General features: G+C 43.7%; 1 protein-coding gene and 1 long non-coding RNA gene across 5 annotated transcripts in view; one reads left to right on the top strand and one right to left on the bottom strand.

Annotated features, from left to right (window-relative positions):
• disp3 (dispatched RND transporter family member 3) overlaps window positions 1-1,278 on the bottom strand; it is an 876,012-nt gene extending 874,734 nt beyond the window's left edge. For 2 of the 4 annotated variants that reach the window (XM_072478462.1, XM_072478463.1), the window contains exon 1: window positions 1,063-1,278. The gene's annotated coding sequence lies outside the window, so the exon portion shown is untranslated. Of the gene's footprint in view, window positions 1-630 lie in introns of all 4 variants that reach the window. The other 2 variants (XM_072478460.1, XM_072478461.1) reach the window with 2 other exon arrangements.
• LOC140392810 (uncharacterized) lies at window positions 1,231-11,198 on the top strand. Its single transcript, XR_011935432.1, has 2 exons — window positions 1,231-1,322; window positions 9,510-11,198. It is a non-coding gene; the product is annotated as an uncharacterized lncRNA (long non-coding RNA).
• The last annotated feature ends 8,560 nt before the right edge of the window (window positions 11,199-19,758 follow it).

Here is a 19,758-nt window from a genome sequence, read left to right as displayed (position 1 = left end):
TTAAATTATGGGCAAATTTAATAACGCAACCTTAATTCTGTAAATTTACACCATCAGTAGCATAAACTATGAGCCAAAGGCCAATAAAATCCCACCAAAAGGGAATCAATCAGTCTTAAACCTTTTGCTCCTATCCTTCTGTACAAATACTGTAACTGCTCACCTGGAATTCCCAAAACTTGCACTCAAGGCACAATGATAGTTTAAACCATTTACACGAGGCGATTTGAGCAAGATGCAATTTACTTGTTTGTGTGTATGTATATTAAAGAAGATCATGTTGTCTACTCGATCAACAGTGGTATTCTACTAAAACGAAAGGAAAGTACACATCGTCAAATGAAAACCCAGTAGCTTATTTTAGATACTCAACAAATCAAAATAATCACTGAGCATCAATAAATTGTAGACTGGTTAAGGACAGGTATGCATTTTCCCATAATACATACTTTTGAGAAGGGAAAGGAACAGCGTTAATCTTGTATTAAAACATCAAGATTAAATACATAAACAGTTGTCACCTCCGCGGACTAAATTGGGACATAAATCAGTTAACCCCCTCAGCAAAACGAATCTATTTCCATGCATACACGCTCTTGTCCACAAGATTATACACTAAAATAATCTTACCAATTCGAATGCGTTTTCCTCGCTCGCACGTGATGCAGCAATGGGGACAATCTTCAATGAAAAAGATGGTCAAATGATAAATAAGTAAGCGGGTTCTCAAAAATGCACGGAGGTGCGTCTACTTTAGGAGATGTTAAAAGTTAATGAGATTTAATCTTGGGGTGGGGAGCTTCTGAGGAGCACCTGGAGCTCGCGCTTCAGTGACAGTTCGAGCGGGAGACTGACGGGCAGCCCGGAGCTCGAGCCCGGGATAAGAGTTCTGTTTGGATCCGCGCGCAAGCCCAACGGTTCTAACTGTCAGAAATGGGGGGGGGGAAATCCTCGAGCTGCCGTGTTTGTAACGCGGAGCCAGCAGCCCGAGCTGGGGGGTCTCGAGCTGCCGTATTTGTAACGCGGAGCCAGCAGCCCGAGCTTTAAACAAAAAAAATGTACCTCGCAGCCCTGGCGCTTTTTGTTTTGGTTAGCGGGGCGCACCAAATCTCCGCCACAAAAAAGGTAAACTCTCGCTTCGAGCAGCCGGGCGACCACTCTTCACTCCACTCCACCCGCCTCTCGTCGGGCGGGTGGCTGTTTGTTTGACTTCATGACGCCTGCCTTCTGCTTGCAAAGAGCAGCCGACTCCCGGCTGCAAGAGTGAAGCAGTCTGTTAACTGGTGTTCTGTGCTGACGGGCGACCCCGTGCATTTCATCAGGTTGGTGCGGTCTTACTATTTATTAATCTCCCCACAGCTCTTCCGTTTCTTGCACGGTTTTGGGCATGAGGGAGGGCTGCACCGATGCGAAGGGTGGCGCCTGGAAAAATCGAACTCTTGAAAATCAGAACGGCATCAACATTTCTAGAAATTGAAACGAGTGCCTTCCGCACACAAATCGAAGATTAATTCAGCAAGCTGTAAAACGTGGAGGCAGTGGCAGAGGGGATCGTGTTGGAAAGATTGCAAAGTTGTTCAAGCAAACGGCGAAGAATAACCAAATCAATTACAAACACTTAAAAAATAATTTTATTACACACAATTGATTTAAAATAAAAATAGTTCAGCTGTATAACTCCTCAGGGTAAACGGGACCCCCCCCGGTCGACAGAGTTCATGGAGGTCCCTGAGTGAGTTCGTTTTGGATATTCCACGGTGCATCTATTCGCACAACGCCGGGAATTATTTTTTTGTTTCTTTTTTTGTAATGCAATGTTCCGAGGATTTTTTTTAAAGCAAGTCTCCTTTATTCGGCTACACGGCCACCACAAAGTATCAGTGTACAAACTTTTCACATTTGTTTTCGGACACGCGGAAAGAGGTTTAGTACCAATTGTCCGCGAAGGTATTCATCCATTGATTGCACTTTCCCCTCTGGCCACTTTAACCTGGTAGCATTCCTTGCAATACGGTTTAACAGCGACGATGGAAACATTGCAACCGCAGAGGGCAGAATGATGGTGCCCATTATGCTGTGCATTGCCATCGCCACACCACTGCCCCCACATCCATCAACGAAAAACTTAACCAGTTTTGGTTCATGTATGCTTTGTTGACTTCAGCTGTGGTTAATTATGAAGCGTGTTTGCAAGACTGTTTCAATTGCCTCCTCGCCTCGTCTCTAGCTCTTACTTTAAGAATGCCTTAAAACTGGGGTCGATCGTCAATAGGACGTTCTGACACTTTTGCAGTTTAATGTTCATACGGATATTCGGGTTCTGGCTCATTATGAACACAAGCACTTTTTCAAATGAATTGTTAAACGCAATGAAAAGCAAGCTTCTTTAATGTTGTAAGTGCTATCAAGCTTATGCAGGCGAAGGGGTGACAAAACGAGTATGTCCTTGGTATATAAGATGCTGGTCAGGCAGCATGTGTGGTGAACACGAGTTAACGCTTCAGGTTGATCATGATCCTTTATCAGAACCTGTTACCGGGCTTAAATTCCACCAGGACCGCTGTGGGATTTACATTCAATGAAATCTGGAATTTAAAAAAAAAAAAATCTGGACTCTGTAATGACCACCTTAAACTACTGGAGTGCCGGAAAACTTCTGTTCACGAACACTCTTTAGGGAAAGAAATGTGCCGTCCTTGGGGAAGTCTGGCCAACATGTGACTCCAGACCCACAACAACATGGCCCCCTCTGAAATGGCCCAGCGAGCCATTCAGTTTTATAATAATCTAATAATCTTTATCATTTTCAAAGTAGGTTTATAGTGATACTGCAATGAAGTTACTGTGAAAATCCCCTGGTCTCCATACTCTGGCGTCTGTTTGGGTACACAGAGGGAGAATTCAGAATGTCCAGTTCAGCCAGCAGCACGTCTTTCAGGACTTGTGGGAGGAAACTGGTGCATCCGGACAAAACCCACGCAGACACGGGGAGAATGTGTAAACTCCGCACAGACTGTCAGTGCAGGCTGTAACCTGGGACACCCACATTCTATGAAAGTTTATTATAATTGGGATACTTGCCCTGATTTTCCAACAGCAAGAGAAATTCAATTAATAGTGACAATCTCAGCTAGCAAAAACTGACTGAGCCCATGCACAATTCTTATCCAACATGATCTTTGACAAAAAATCATCCAGATTAGAGACATTAGCTCCCTCCTCTCTCCACAGATGCTCCCAGGCCTGCTGAAATTGTCCAGCATTTGCTGTTTTTTATTTCGGATTCCAGCATCTGCAGTAATTTGCTTTTAGCTTTGACATTTCCCGTGGTTCAGTTCATAGTGAGTAAAGTGGATTTTAGGACCCCACCATTTAAGTCAACTCAAAGGTTAACCTTCACAGCCCAAGCAGCAAGCTGAAGTCCAATGGTTGAGCGTGTGGCGCAACGGTAGTGCGTCTGACTCCAGATCAGAAGGTTTCGTGTTTAAATCACGTCAGGCTCACAGTGTTTTTCTAGGGCGGCATGGTAACACTAGTTAGCACTGTTGCTTCACAGCTCCAGGGTCCCAGGTTCGATCCCCAGGTTCAATTCTCGGCTAGGGTCACTGTGCGGAGTCTGCACGTTCTCCCCGTGTCTGCGTGGGTTTCCTCAGGGTGCTTCGTTCCCGAAAGCCTGATGTTGGGTAAATTGAACATTCTAAAAAAAAATCTCCCTCTGTGTACCCAAACAGGTGCTGGAGTGTGGGGACATGGGGATTTTCACAGTAACTTCATTGCAGTGTTAATGTAAGCCTACTTGTGACAATAATAAAGATTATTATTTGTAAACCCATATGATTGACAGTATTGACGTTTAACTGGGATTTGGCTTCTTATTTCCTTCCACACCTCCAGGAGGAGAGAGAGGGAGCGGCGACACTGCCAGATGATTTAGAGATAAATGCAAAAACATCACTTGCACTCAGCAGGCTGGTATGGGAGCACAGTAAGAAGTCTTACAACACCAGGTTAAAGTCCAACAGGTTTGTTTTGAATCACTAGCTTTCGGAGCACAGCTCCTTCCTCATTCCTTAGGTGAATGAGGAAGGAGCTGTGCTCCGAAAGCTAGTGATTCGAAACAAACCTGTTGGACTTTAACCTGCTGTTGTAAGACTTCTTACTGTGCTCACCCCAGTCCAACGCTGGCATCTCCACATCATGGTATGGGAGCATAAGACAAAATGTATAAAGTAATCTGGGAAATAGTCTTGTCATATTCTTAAGCGATCCGATAGGAGGTCAAGAAAAAAAATCCGTGCCATGTTTGAAAATCTTGTAGAAAAATGAAGGACCTGTGCTTTGGGCAGTCAGTCAGGAGAAAGTAAGGCATATCAAGCGACCTCAGTCCACTTTGACTTGGGTCTATGGGCCATAAAAATCCACTAAGAAATATTTGCAGATCAACTCGCAATACGAAGAATACCGTGTTGAAGTACAGTCCTGCAGTTCAGACCATAAAGAGCCCGAGGCTTTTCATATGCATTTAAATTAACACCGCTACGTAGAATAATCAGGAGCGGTACAAGGGCCATAGGAGCAGGAGGAGATAATTCACCCCCTTGAGCTTGTAACACCAGTTAATGACTGAAGTTAGTGAGGCTTAAATACTACACAGAGCATAAATAGAGATGTCCACTGGCCCAGTTGCTAAGCGTTTCTGATCATTAACATTTTAATTATGCACGCATGCACTATCAATTTGATTGAACAACTGTTTTGGTGGTTCTCCTCTAAATGAAGGGAGTACTTCAAAAGCGGGTGCTTATTTTACAGTGTTGGGAGACTAATGCCATTTTATTGATTGAAAATAACAAGAAAACATTTCTGGTCGTCATCGAGTTTGATCTTTTCGGCAGGGCACTTAAAAATTGATGTCAGAATTCATAGAATTTACAGAGCAGAAGGAGGCCATTCAGCCCATCGAGTCTGCACCGGCTCTTGGAAAGAGCACCCTACCCAAGGTCAACACCGCCACCCTATCCCCATAACCCAGTAACCCCACCCAACACTAAGGGCAATTTTGGACACTAAGGGCAATTTATCATGGCCAATCCACCTAACCCGCACATCTTTGGACTGTGGGGGGAAACCGGAGCACCCGGAGGAAACCCACGCACACACGGGGAGGATGTGCAGACTCCGCACAGACAGTGACCCAAGCCAGAATCGAACATGGGACCCTGGAGCTGTGAAGCAATTGTGCTATCCACAAGGCTACCGTGCTGCCCCTCAGCACGAATCCTTGGGCTGGGGAGCTGGAACAACTGAAGTTGTTTCCTGATCGCTGCCAAGTGAGTGCGAGATTGCTCTCAGCCTTTTAAAGATGGCAGCCTGCTAACATGGGATATAAATTGCTCCTCAACCGAAGTTATTCCTCTTGGGTGGAGCTGGAAATGGAAGAAACTGAAAATTGCTTAAGAGTGAATGTCCCTGAATTAAAATGTAAAAAGAATGATTTTCAAATGTTGTTTTAAAAGCACCCTTCAGCATCAGGACTCCGCATGCATTGAACGATCTGAGGTACATCATAAGTTAAACATGGGGTGTATGGCACGCAAATAGGCCAATCTGCCCAACCAGTCCACACTGGCTTTTATGCTTCAACCCTACCTCCCACACTTGTGCCCCAGCTGGATTGTGCACCCACAAGCAAAGGGAATAGTTTCCCTCTATCTATGATATCAAATCCAATATTTTAAACACCTCAATTAAATCACTCTCCATCTTTTACACTCAAAAGCATACAAGCCAATTCTATGCCAACTGTCTCATAGTTTACCTATTTTAGCCCCGGGATCATTTTGGTGAAATAAACGCAAAATATTGCGGATGCTGGAGATCTGAGATAAAGACAGAACGTGTTGGTGAGCAAAATAACTCAGAAAGTCTCGGCAGTACATGTGAAGAGAAAAATAGATGTAACGTTTCTAGTTCAATATGCCTACATGAATCTGCACTGCACTGCACCTCCTCCAAAGTCAATAATCCTTCCTGACTCTCCAAATGAGTTCTCACCAAGGCTCTTATCAGAAGCAGAGTAAGAAGTCTTACAACACCAGGTTAAAGTCCAACGGGTTTGTTTTGATTCACTAGCTTTCGGAGCACTGCTCCTTCCTCAAGTGAATGAAGAGGTGGGTTCCAGAAACATATATATAGACAAAGTCAAAGATGCAATACGATACTTTGAATGCAAGTCTTTGGAGGTAATTAAGTCTCCAGGTCCAGGAGGAGCAACTGGAGAGAGGGATAATTACAGGTTAAAGAGGTGTGAATTGTCTCAAGCCAGGACAGTTGGTCGAGTTTTGCAAGCCCAGGCCAGATGGGGGGTGAATGCAATGCGACATGAATCCAAGGTCCCAGTTGAGGCCCTACTCGTGTGCGGAATTTGGCTATAAGTATCTGCTCGGCGATTCTGCGTAGTCGCACGTCCTGAAGGCCGCCTTGGAGAACGCTTATCTGAAGATCAGAGGCTGAATGCCCTTGACGGCTGAAGTGTTCCCTGACTGGAAGGGAACATTCCTGCCTGGCGATTGTCACACGATGTCCGTTCATCCGTTGTTGCAGCGTCTGCACGGTCTCGCCAATGTACCACGCTTTGGGACATAAGTTCTTTCACTGCAAAAAAGTATCAGAAGCATCACCTCCATCCATCCCTTTGTATTCTGTCCAGGGTTCCCAAACCCATGGGTGGGCGATTGGATCTCTCGAAAGTTGCAGGTAGTGACACGTGAGAAATGATCATGAGCACTGCAAATCTTGCAGTTTGGGGCTGTGCCAGCTAAATTTCTCTTGATATAGGTGAAGAACAATTGACGACTAGCCAGTCAGCCAGCAGCAATAAAATTATGAAGGAAGAATTGGAAGAAGAAGCTTCACTAAAAAGGTTCATCCCTTTCCGACTGAAAGGGATGAACCTTTAAAACTGAGATGAGGAGGAATTTCTTCAGCCAGAGGATGGTGAATCTGTGGAACTCAATGCCGCAGAAGGCTGTGGAGGCCAAATCACTGAGTGTCTTTAAGACAGAGATAGATAGGTTCTTGATTAATAAGGGGATCAGGGATTATTGGGAGAAGGAAGGAGAATGGGAATGAGAAACATATCAGCCATGAATGAATGGCCGAGCAGACTCGATGGATGGGCCGAATAACCTAATTCTGTACCTGTGTCTGTCTTCACAGCAAGTGTGTGTGTGTGTGATATGTGCAACGAACGAGTCGAGCAATCAACTGAAGGTCAGAAAGCAAAATACTGACGGCTGAGTGGCACAGCAAGCTACTTAGCCCAGGTTAACTCAAATTAAAGTTTCGATCTCTGGCTGGAAGCATCCTCCATGAAAATGCTTGTATAAATCCAGCACATCACTTAGTGTCGGTAAACATAGCTGGCCGTATTTATCTTTACTGATTTGCAAGTCGCTTTCGGAGATTCCATATTGATGACTCGTGTGAAACATGAAGATTCACAATTGCACACGAAGTGTATTCCTCTGAGAGTGGGCTAGAGGGAGCATTGCCCTCCAGTCTACGCTATACCCGAGCTGTGAGTATAATGGCTAAATTTAGCCACGACTTTATGCCATTTTAAAATAATCTACAGGGAGGCATTGGACCGCTCCAAAGGCATCAACAACAACAACAAACAAATGACCAGGCCTCCCCTTTTTAAGGGGATCGAGCATGCCCAAAAGAAAACCAAATAAAATTATTCCGGTCATCCGCCAAACACTCCAATGGTTTGCGATGCTCACTGGTCGCAGAATGTCGGGACTTCATGTGGCCTCAAGTCAGATGCAAATACAATGGACTGCACTTTAGGACAAGCGCCTGCGCCTCCCACCTCAATAAGTAATAAAAATGTATCCCCACAATAGAAAAAAATGATGCAACCATAGACAATAATAATGGAACAGATTGCCTATTCTAAGGATGAAACCAGGGGTGGGAATGAAGGTTAAAACGACAAAGGAGAGTGGGGGTGGAAACATTTCAACCTGCAAACTATTATGAGTGGTGTTATTGTGTGAATGTTATTATAATAGAGGTGCTAACCCATTTATTTTAAATGGTTTTAACAATGTCATTAAAATAGTGAAGAGAAAATTGTCACAAAGGAATGAAGCATTGGCAGATAATATCATTGTGATTTTCCAGGGTTTATTTGTATTACATTAAGTGAATAAGAGCAGGATTTATTATGAAATGTTCTGGAGCAAAGAGTCAAGTATATTCAGAAGGATTTAAGAAATAGGATTTAATCCGCTGGCAATGTGCTTTCTGTTACATATCTAATAAAATAAGCATTTAGGAATCATCATGCTGTTACCACAGCGGTGCCTTGTGCTATCCTAAAATCCTTGGCAGGAAAATGAATGATGTGGATAGCATATTTGCAAGATGCACGTTCTTCATATTCTTTTTGGATCAGGAAACCTGGCGAAGTGAAGGGGTAAAGTCCACAGCGTAGGCCGCCACCATAATTGAAATAAATTGAATGGTAATAGTGCTGTTAACAGTAGAAAACGTTCCAAACTGTTTCACAGGCGCGTAATTAGAAGAAAAAAATTGTAACAGCGCTAAGCAGGAAGTTGGGCAGGGTGCTAAACGTTTGGTCGAAAAGGCGAGGAGAAAGATTGAGAGGCAGATATTAAGGCAGGGAATTCCAGAACATGGGATCTACCGAGCTGATAGTCTGATTGCCAACTGGAGTTGAGAATGCATAACAAACCAGATTGGGGAGGATAGAGTTCTCAGAGAATTGTAGGACTGGACGAGATTACAAAGATCGGGAGGGATGGGACCACATAGAAATTTACACACGAGGATGCGATTTTTAAAAATTGTGGCGTCCGTGAATCAGAGACAAATTTCGGCCCGAGACCACAGGGGTGGTAGGCGAATGGGACTTGATGATAGCTACGATCCGAGCAGCAGAGTTTTCTGGTGGCTGAAGAGTGAGAGGCTGGCCAAAAGAGCATTGAGTAATAACATTGAAACAGACAATGAAAAATACAACAGCAAAAGGAATTCGAATTTCCTTCTGATTAACAACATGGTTTTTCCTTGTGAACTTGATCTTTAGTGTCCCAGTGCCAATGCTAGATTTGAATTGCTTTTTTGATTCCGCCGTCATGTTATAGATTTAAAACTGCAGCAATTGTCACAGCCGTTCGAGTATAAGTTACAGACTGGGCTGTATTGATGTGCGTAAAATTCCTCTGCAAAAAAAAAACCTGCTGATTATTCTGTTTTTGCTCCATGTGTTTATAACACTGCTCTGACTCCTGCAACCGGATTCTGGAAGTAAACCTAAATCAATCTATACCTTCATGCACTAATACTAGCAGGATATCAAAACCGATGCCCATTTTATCTGCTTGGTAGATTAAATGAAAAGGTCATCTGCATTTCTTGCAAGCTTCTGTCAAGCTCTCTTAAAGGGGCACTGTTGATATTTTATTTTGTCTTAACAGCTTTCTTCCTAACTCCTCACCCAGAAAAGCATCTCTGTCCCTGATCACCATCCGTTGAATACCCTTGCAAAGTGCATGCCTGGGAAAGTTGGACGATGATTGGATTGCATGCAGCTGTTAAATTCCCCAAATGTAATTGGCTGTGCTGCTGCTCATTTGTCACTGGGATAATATCCTGCATCTCCCGAAAGAACAGTGCCAAGGGATCACCTTCACCCCACGGGGACTCCAGTGGTCCAAGAAGATAACTCATCACCCTTTCCGCAAGAGCAGTTCGGGATAATGACAGTGAAGGTCCACATGTTATTTGTTATTTATATTAATGATTTGGATGAAAATTTAGGAGGCATGGTTAGTAAGTTTGCAGATGACACCAAGATTGGTGGCATAGTGGACAGTGAAGAAGGTTATCTAGGATTGCAACGGGATCTTGATCAATTGGGCCAGTGGGCCGATGAATGGCAGATGGAGTTTAATTTAGATAAATGTGAGGTGTTGCATTTTGGTTGATCAAATCGGGGCAGGACCTACTCAGTTAATGGTAGGGTATTGAGGAGAGTTATAGAACAAAGAACTAGGAGTACAGGTTCATAGCTCCTTGAAAATGGAGTCACAGGTGGATAGGATGGTGAAGAAGGCATTCAGCGTGCTTGGTTTCATTGGTCAGAACATTGAATACAGGAGTTGGGGCATCTTGCTGAAGTTGTACAAGGCATTAGTAAGGCCACAATTGGAATACTGTGGGGAGTTCTGGTCACCCTATTATATAAAGGATATTGTTAAACTAGAAACAGTGCAGAAAAGATTCACTAGAATGCTACCGGGACTTGGTGGTTTGAGTTATAAGGAGAGGCTGAATAGACTGGGACTTTTTTCACTCGGAGGCTTAGGGGTGAGCTTGTAGAGGTTTATAAAATAATAAATACCTTTTCCCAAAGGTAGGGGAGTCTAAAACTAGAGAGAATAGGTTTAAGGTGAGAGGGAAAAGATACAAAATGGTGCATAGGGGCAATCTTTTCACACAGAGGGTGATAAATGTCTGGAACGCAGTAGTAGAGGTGGGTACAATTTTGTCTTTTAAAAATCATTTAGACAGTAAGATGGGTATAGAGGGGTATGGGCCAAATGCGGACAATTGGGATTAGCTTAATGGTAAAAGCTGGGCAGCATGGACAAGTTGGGCTGAAGGGCCTGTTTTCATGCTGTAAATCTCTATGACTCTAAGCTCAGATCAGAGAATGTTTTTAATACAATGTCCTTACTCTTCTGTGACTTAACACATGTCAGCACCTTAGGGGCTTGGTGAAGGGGAAAGCAAACAGTCGATGAACAAGATAATTATGTGAGAATACATTGTTGTAGTCTTTTCCATGTATGAACTTTATAAAAACAGCTTTATATGAAAACCTATGAACTTCATAAAAAAAGCTTGATCTGAAAACATATCTTCAGAGACTTACAAAACACTTCATTCAAAAATATATTGGAGAGGCTTTGGTTTTCTAGTGCTATGTGTAAGATTTAAAACGACTCCTGCGCTTGTAGACCTGTATCTCCAGCCTGTAGGCCAGAAGTAACTTCTGCTGTAGCACCTTTGATAAATGTATTTTGCTAACCACAGAAATGATATATTTTAACTCTATGTAAGTGAATCAGTTTTGAGTGAATAAAAAATTGGATTGTATCATAGTTTTGAGAATTTATTGATGAGGCACTTGTATCCTGTCCTCCCCTACAGGTGTGCAGTTCTCTTAGCATTTGATAGTTCTTAGAGATATGTCATAATCTCACACATAGAGGATTGGTTATTGATATTCATTGATATTCCTGGATTTGACACAACAAATTAGGAGCAGGAATAGGCCATTTGTCCTCTTTAACCTTCTCCATTTTTCGATAAGCCAACAACTGATCTGATTGCGGCTTCCAAACCACTGTCCTGCCTACCCCTATATTGTTTGATTCCTTTGTTGTCAAGTATCGATCTATCTCTGCCTTAAAAATATTCAATGACCCTGCCTCTACCACTCTGTGGGGAAGACATTTCCACAAACTCATGACATTTCTCCTCATCACCATTATAAATAGCAGATTCCTTATTTTAAAACTGTGTCCCCTAGTTCTTGTCTCTCCCTCAAGGAGAAGCAATTTTTCTGCATCCACTCTGTCACACCCTCTCAAGATCTTTTATGTTTCAATAGTTCACCTCTTGTTTTTCTAAACTCCAATGGATATAGGCCTAACCTGCCCAATCTTTCCTCATAAGGTAACTCCACCATCCCAGGAATCAATCGAGTGAAACTTCTTTGAGCTGCTTTGAATCCAATTCTCAAATAAGGAGACCAAAACTATACATAATATTCCAGATATAGTCTCATCAATACTATATTGTACAACTGTAGCAAAACATCCCTACTTTTATATTCCATTCACCTTACAATAAAGGCAAGAATTACATTTGCCTTCTGAATCACTTGCTGTATCTGCACACTAACGTTTTGTGATTCATGTACCAGGACACCCAGATTGCTCCAATCCAGATTGCTGCAATCTCTCTCCATTTAGATAATATGTTACTTTTCTATTCTTCCTGCCAAATGGACAAGTTTACGTTTTCCCACATTATACTCCCATCTACCAAATGTTTGCCTTCTCGCTTAATATACCTAGAATCACTTTCCAGACCCCATAAATCCTCTTCACAACTTACTTACCCACCTATCTTTGTGCCATCAACAACAAAATTAGCAACTATACATTTGGCTATTACATACATAAGAACTAGGAGCAGGAGTAGGCCATCTGGCCTCTCGAGTCTGCTCCGCCATTCAATGAGATCATGGCTGATCTTTTGTGGACTCAGCTCCACTTTCCGGTCCGAACACCGAATACATCCAAATGATTGATATAGATTGTAAATGATTGAGGTCCCAGCACTGATCTCTATGGCATGCCACTCATCACATCTTGCCAACCAGAAAATGATCCATTTATTGGCCATAAAATATAGGAGCAGAATTAGGCCACCCGGCCCATCCAGTCTGCGCCACCATTCAATCATGGCTGATATTTTGCTCATCCCCATTCTCCTGCCTTTTCCCCATAACCCTGATCCCCGTATTAATCAAGAACCTATCTATCTCTGTCTTAAAGACACTCAGTGATTTGGCCTCCACAGCCTTCTGCGGCATTGACTTCCACAGATTCACCACCCTCTGGCTGAAGAAATTCCTCCTCATCTCTGTTTTAAAGGATCATCCCTTTTGTCTGAGATTGTTACCTCTGGTTCTAGTTTTTCCTACTGGTGGAAACAACATCTCCACGTCCACTCTATCCAGGTCTCACAGTACCCTATAAGTTTCAATAAGATACCCCCTCATCCTTCTAAAGATGCAAAGAGCACAGACCCAGAGTTCTCAACCGTTCCTCATACGACAAGCTCTTCATTCCATGGATCATTCTTGTGAACCTTCTCTGGACCCTTTCCGAGGCCAGCACATCCTTCCTTAGATACGGGCCCCAAAACTGCCTCCTCTCTGTCTCCTGTCAGCCAGCCAATGCCCGCCCCCCCCCCCCCCCACTCCACCTCACGCCACACCATGAACATTTATTTGTTTCATAATGAAACTACCTGAAGAAAATCAGGTGTTCCTCTTACAGCCAGTAGCCACAGATTCTGTTGGACAGAGCAGTAGCAGATAACAGTATGTGACATTAGGGCAAGGCCATCTCCATTTGATTCTATATATTTTTTAAACGGTTTACAATTGAATTTAGTTATTTTTCTTTGATTATTGGTTTAGCATGTATCTTCAAAGTAAATGTTCAAGGTTAACAGTAATAGCAATTTGCGCCAATAGAAATCTGACCTGATTTCCCTGATGTTACAGGCTGTTAATGTAATGGTTTGCAATACATTGATTTGGTATCATAATAAGAATGTAACAACATCACTGATGTCTCATAATTTGGGAAGAGTAACCTGGCCCATCTATTTTCATTAAATAAAGTACCAGCTCATTGTATTAAGTGGCTTTTAGATGAAGGGTATTTAATACAAGGATTTAGTGAATGTTATTCCAGAGAATATCAATGAATATTTGAATTTATGTCACATCATATTACATCAAACAATGAAGACTATCTTACACAAAATTTTCTTGAAGTTTAGGGACTATTATTACAGATAACTAGAGCAGCCATTATTTTCCTAACATGATCAGCAATGTAATTGCTATTTAACCATTTTGGTTAACGGGTTTTATTCAAAAGTTGGCCACTGTTAGCTGTTGGGAGGGGTGGAGGGTTGGAAGGAGTGGGTGAGGGGGATTTAGTTTATATTATTAAGGTGGGTAATTACTGTTATGTGTTGTTTCGGTTTTGTAAACCTAGTATAAAGATTGTTAAAATTTCAATTAAAATATTTCCAAAGAAAAACAATTTTGGTTATGCTGGCTATAAGAAAGCTGTTCACTGAGACTCTTTGGACCACTTTGACCTTCCCTGCTCAGTTCCGTAACCTCTTTTTTTTACATCTGGTGCATCAGATGGGGCTTTAATTTAATATCACAATGAAAAGACAGCACCTCCAACAATGTAGTCCACCTTTTGTACCACACTGGGCTATCGACTGAATTAATGCATTCAAGAATGAAATGAACTTAAAGACTACTTAGCCAAATCAGCAGTGGTATTAGTTGCCCCAAGCTGGCATACAAGAGGTTATTTCAGTTAATTTAACATGAAGTTCCAGAGCATCCATTAACTTCACCTTGAATTGACATCTGGCCAAGGATCCTGTTGTTGGTGGTTGTTGGGGAGTCAGTGATCACGGAGGTGGGTCCGTGATTACTGGAGAGGGGTTTGATCACTGGCAAGTTTACTTGGCAGGCAGGGGAAGCACTCCAATTTCTCCTGGCCTACAATCAATGCTGGTAAAGCACTTACTTCTTTCATGCATCAGTCCTCATCTTCCATTAACTGTGTAAAAACCCACATGGCCAACATCATTATGTCTCCTTATTTGAAAACAATATCTCATTGTGTTAGAAGCAGTTAAGAGAAGGTTCATTCGACGCATTCCTGGGATGAGGGGCAGATCTTATGAAGAAAGATGGAGCAGGTTGGGCCTATACACATTGGAATTTAGAAGAATGACGGGTGACCTTCTTGAAACATATAAGATCCTAAGAGGATTTAGTTTGGCTGATACCAGTAAGATGCTCCCACTTATTTTGGAACCTAAGTTTACACAGATTTAAGAATAAGTGGTCTACTGTGCTAGATGGAGATGAGAATTTTTTTCTCTTAAAGGGTTGTTCGTATGTGGAATTATCATGGCCAGAAAACAGTGGACGCTGGGTCGTTGAATTGATTCAAGGCAAGTTAGACAGATTTTCATCAATAAGGAAATCTAGCATTATGGGGTCAGATGGCAAAATGGAGTTGGGACACGGCCAGATCAGCCATAATGTTATTGAATGGCAGAGCAGGTTTGAAGGGCTGAATGGCCTGCTCCAGCTATTAATCCTATGTTCTATAAAAAGTGAGGCCCACAGCCTCATTGAAGTATTTCAATGAATAATATACCTCCTGGAGTGGTTGTTGCCCTGTCCTTTTCATCCCAGTTAAAATCAGAAGTGGATGAAATTTGGTTGGAGTTTGAGATTTTTTAGATTTTAATTTCCTACCAACACCAACTCACTGATTTTTGGAAGTTAAAATTGCATCCACACACTCATTTTGACTATCTGCTTTCCTCTTGAAGGCCTTCTAAATAGGACTTTCAAAGCAGAAGTTGCTCTTTCCAAACAATTTCATGGTGCTATCATGAGCAGAGCGTCTTGTACACAAGACATGCTGGCTATTTATTCCCTCATGGAGATAAAATATCCCAAGTTTAATAGCCCTGTGCTATTTGATCACCCGGTCAGCATTGTCATCACACAGATCATAATCACAACTGGACCAGTCATGTAAACTCTGTAGCTCGTGGAATAAGTCAGCGATAGCATTCTAAGATGAAATGCTTCCCTTCTGACTCCACAAAGCCTCTCTACCAACCACAAGACACAATTCAGGAATATGATGGAATAATTTTCACTTGCCTGGATAGAGGCAGCAACAACAACACTCAAGAAGTTCAACACCATTCAGGACAAAGAAGTCTGCTTGATTGCCTGTCTGTCCACCAGCTTAAAGATTAATTTCTTCCATCAGCACACACTGTGGTTTGAAATATAAAAATCATAAATGACATCTTATGGAAATATGAAGTAAATTGTTCCTTCTCATACTTCTCAAATTATCTGCAGCTTTTTGCAGTTTGCCACACCATCCTCCTCTAATTTCTTTCCTTCATCATCCAGCTGGGTGGGAATTGAACTTGCAATATTTGTGATATCTACAGGAAGGATTGCGGAAATTATTTGAGGCATCAGCAACAATACTTGTATTTATATTTAATGTAATAGACGTTCCAAGATATTTTTCAAGGGCATTACCAGATAAAAATGACAGAAAGCTTTGTCAAGGAGATGGTTTTTAAAGAGCATCTTGAAACGAGGGAAAACGAGGCAGAGAGGAAAGAATTCGAGAGCTAAGAGCCCTGGCAACTGAAGGCAAGGCTGTCAAGATGGAGCAATTTAAGTTCAAACGCGCAGAGATCTTGAGAGTTGAGACTGGAAGAAATCGTAGAGATGGAAGGGGCAAAGCCAAGGAGGGATTTGAAAATAAGGATGAGAACTTTAAAAATAAATCAAGGAGTTGCTTAACCAGGAGTCAGTGCAGTCAGTGAGCATAGTGGTTATGGGTGAACATGACCTGGTCTAAGTTAAGTACCAGCAACAGACATTTGGATGACCTCAAGTTTACCGAGGGTAGAATATGGGATGCCAGGTAGGAGTGCATGGGAATAGTCAAATATAGTGGAAAGAAAGTTATGAATGAGGGTTTCAGCAACAGATGAACTGTCTTATGATTAAGTAGATATGAGATTGAAAGCTTATCTCAGTGCCAACTATGACATCATGGTTGCGAACAGTCTGCTTCAGCCTCAAACAGATGCCAGGAAGGGGACTCAATCAGTGGCTCGGGAACAGAGTTTGGAGTGGGGACTAAAACAATGGGTGCGATCTTCTGGCCTCGTTACACTCTTGCTTGAGCGTATCGAGCCCAGTGAATAGCGGGAGAGGCCAAAATCGGGAACCGCGCCAGGCGGCAAACAGTTTGCGATGCAACCAGCCCGCTCCCGTTGGCAAATTCGGAATTATGCCATAGCGTAACGGGAAACCAATTATCACCACTAAAGCCCCATTTCCACACAATTAACAAGAGCCACGTCATTCAATGGCTTCCTGTCATTTACCGGCCTCTGCAGCAAGTGCTCATTAATATAAATCCCACTGACTGCCGAGGCCTGACTGCACAATTGAAGCCAATCGCTAATAGGGAATTGGCAGTCCTGGTTAAGTGAGCACTTGACACATGAAAAAGAGATTCCCGTGGGTGGGTGGGTCAAGTAGCATGTGGGAGTTATTGCCTAGCATTTGATCGCACCATGATGCCTGGGCACTGTGTGGGAGTCAACACCACACGCACAGCAGCCTACATCCGAACACCCAGGGGATGGGACACAGCTCCCAGGACACAGCCACGGCCGCAGGCGGGTGCCACCCTGTCCCGTGTGCTGACCCTGAGACGCGGCCTTATCGGGGGGGTGGAACTCGGAAATGCTGGTGGCCACCGTCGCCGCCTCCCATAGGGCCCTGGGGTTCACCTTGGAACAGAGGGGCAGCAGGCTCGAGCCCCGGCTGCCTCTGCATCATCTGGCTCTGCAAGCCGTGGTGGTTCCCCATAGAGCCGCACATCATGGTCGACGCCCTCGGGGATGCTCCTCAGTGACTGCGACACATCCCCCGGTGACCAGGCCACGCTCTGCAGTGCCTCGGCCATGAGAGCGGCACATGTCCCGCAGAAGCCCATCAAGGTCGGCCTGGTACTGGGTGACATCGCCCAGTCAGGAAGACATACTGCTGTGACTCTCAGCAATGGCCATCACCAGCTACGCAACACCTTGGACACATTCACTGATGGTGTCGTCATCATGCACCAGGCTCTGCACTGTGGTCACTGTGGTTGGCCTCGGAGCCAGTCGTTGCCGGTGCCATTTCCTGTGCCCTTAGCCTCTGGGACTCCTCCAATCGGCTACGGATCTGCTGGAGTGATGTTGACATCTCCCTCTGAATGTCCCGGCCACTTCCTATCATCTCCATCAGCTCCGGGAAACTCTGTTCCAGAGGTTCAGAATCAGGCTGGTACTCAGCTGGGTCCAGTGATCCAGCAGACTTCCGACTGCTGTCTTACCTGTGGGTTCCTGCCTCCACCAGTTGTATCAGCAGCAGTGTGGTGCTAACCAGATTGTTCCCCAGAAGCCTGGCCACTAACATTTCCCACCGAGGTGTGTGTAACTGCGCTGGTGAGGGTGGGGATGATGGTGTACCGTGACTATAACAGTTGCACACTCGGAGCTCCCCTCCGAGATGTTCTCCCAGGGAGTCAGGGGAGGGGTGGGCCGGCGGCATCGGCTGCTGGACCTGCGGGAGAATGGACATGTGGTCAGTGGGAGGGATGGGTCAGTTAGTAAGGCAATCACTACTCACGTTTGACAAGTCCTCTGGATGGAGCCTGATGGCCCCCCACCTCTGTGGCATCCACCAACTCCGCGCTGGTGACCGCCCTGCCCTCGGCCACACCAGTCACTTCCAGGGCCCGCTCCTCGAAGGAGGTGAGGATTCTCAAGTCCGGCACCCTGCTGGCAGTCCGGACCCTCGCCCTCCGATTATGGGAGAGATTTTCCTGAGAGGACACAGAGAGGGCATCGTTAGCCACACGCGTGGTCCACAGTTGTGGGGGGGGGTGTGATGGGAAGGTTGGGGGTGGAGGGAGGGTTGAAGGGGTGGGTGGAAGGCATGCTGAAGGGACAGGGGGATGGATGGAGGGTTGGGGGTCTCCTGGGGGGATTCTCCCTTGGGGGGGTGGGGCATTTGTGTCCACTCACTCGGTGTAGATCATTGACCTTCCGATACTGGAGACCAGTCCCCCTGGTCTCACTGTGTTATTGAAAATATGGAAAGAAATGTCATTTGAAACATGGAAGTCTGGCAATATCTGGTCTGAGAGAAACATGAGAGAATACAGGGCAAGATCCCACAAAGGGTTAACAGCAGCTGCCAGGAGAGGATTGTAAAATGCAGATAGCCTTAGTCAAGCAGGCTTAGCAGACACACAGGATTTTGAATGAAGCCAAAAACAATGGCTCACACCTTCATTGAAAGTAACTATCTTAGTAAGCGTCTGGAAAAGCATGGATGATAGTTTCAGTTGAGCGAGGTGATAAATGTAAACCTTTGAAGTTATAACCAAGTGGATTTTTAGCATACAGCTAAAAGCAATGTTTCACACCTTCGTTGAAATTAACTATCTTAGTAAACAGCTGGAAAGGAAAGGATGAGGTTCAGTTGAATTTGGTGACAATTCTTGGTGTGAAATTTTGCTAATACCAGGTAAATTAAAGAAAACTGGAGACTATCAATCTACGAGAAACATAATTCAAAGCCAAAATCAAAATTATGAGCTGAGGACACAATTGGGAAATAAAACTATAGAAATGACAGGAACCAAACCAAAATTCACACCTCTTGAAACCAAAGCATTTTTGAATATCACAAAGGAACTTTGAACATCACAAAGGAAATAATGTAATCAGAGACCTGAGAGGTGAGGTTATGTCAAAATGAATACTTAGTTGTATTAGAATGTTTAGATCAAAGATACAATCAAAGTGATAAAAGTTACTTTACAATAAAGTCATAAAAACTTAATAACTGTTGGAAAAATATATAAACCCAGAGACCAGAGCAGGAACTCCCAGAACCAGAACTCAGAGAGAATCAGAGAAGGAACAAGAGTAGCAGCTCAGAGTCAGATTACAGTCAGCTCGGTCATGGGAAAGATAAGACATAGCAGCCGAGCTAATACATCTAAGGCAGACTAGAATTTAAAGAGGAGGCAGAGTCAGCTCAGAGTCAGCTCAGAGATAGCCAGCAGAGCCAGCTCTCACAGCTCAGTACATGGGAAAGATAGGACATAGCAACCGAGCTAACCAGTGAATACATCTAAAGAAGACCAGACTTTAAAGAAGATTGATTGTCAAGGTGGGCCTGAAGGTCCCATCAACCAACCAGAAGGA

This window comes from Scyliorhinus torazame, chromosome 16 (assembly GCF_047496885.1).
Source record: "Scyliorhinus torazame isolate Kashiwa2021f chromosome 16, sScyTor2.1, whole genome shotgun sequence".
In the NCBI taxonomy this organism is placed as follows: domain Eukaryota; kingdom Metazoa; phylum Chordata; class Chondrichthyes; order Carcharhiniformes; family Scyliorhinidae; genus Scyliorhinus; species Scyliorhinus torazame.
The sequence above is the reverse complement of the archived record's forward strand: the minus strand, read 5'-3'. Positions and strand labels throughout refer to the sequence as shown.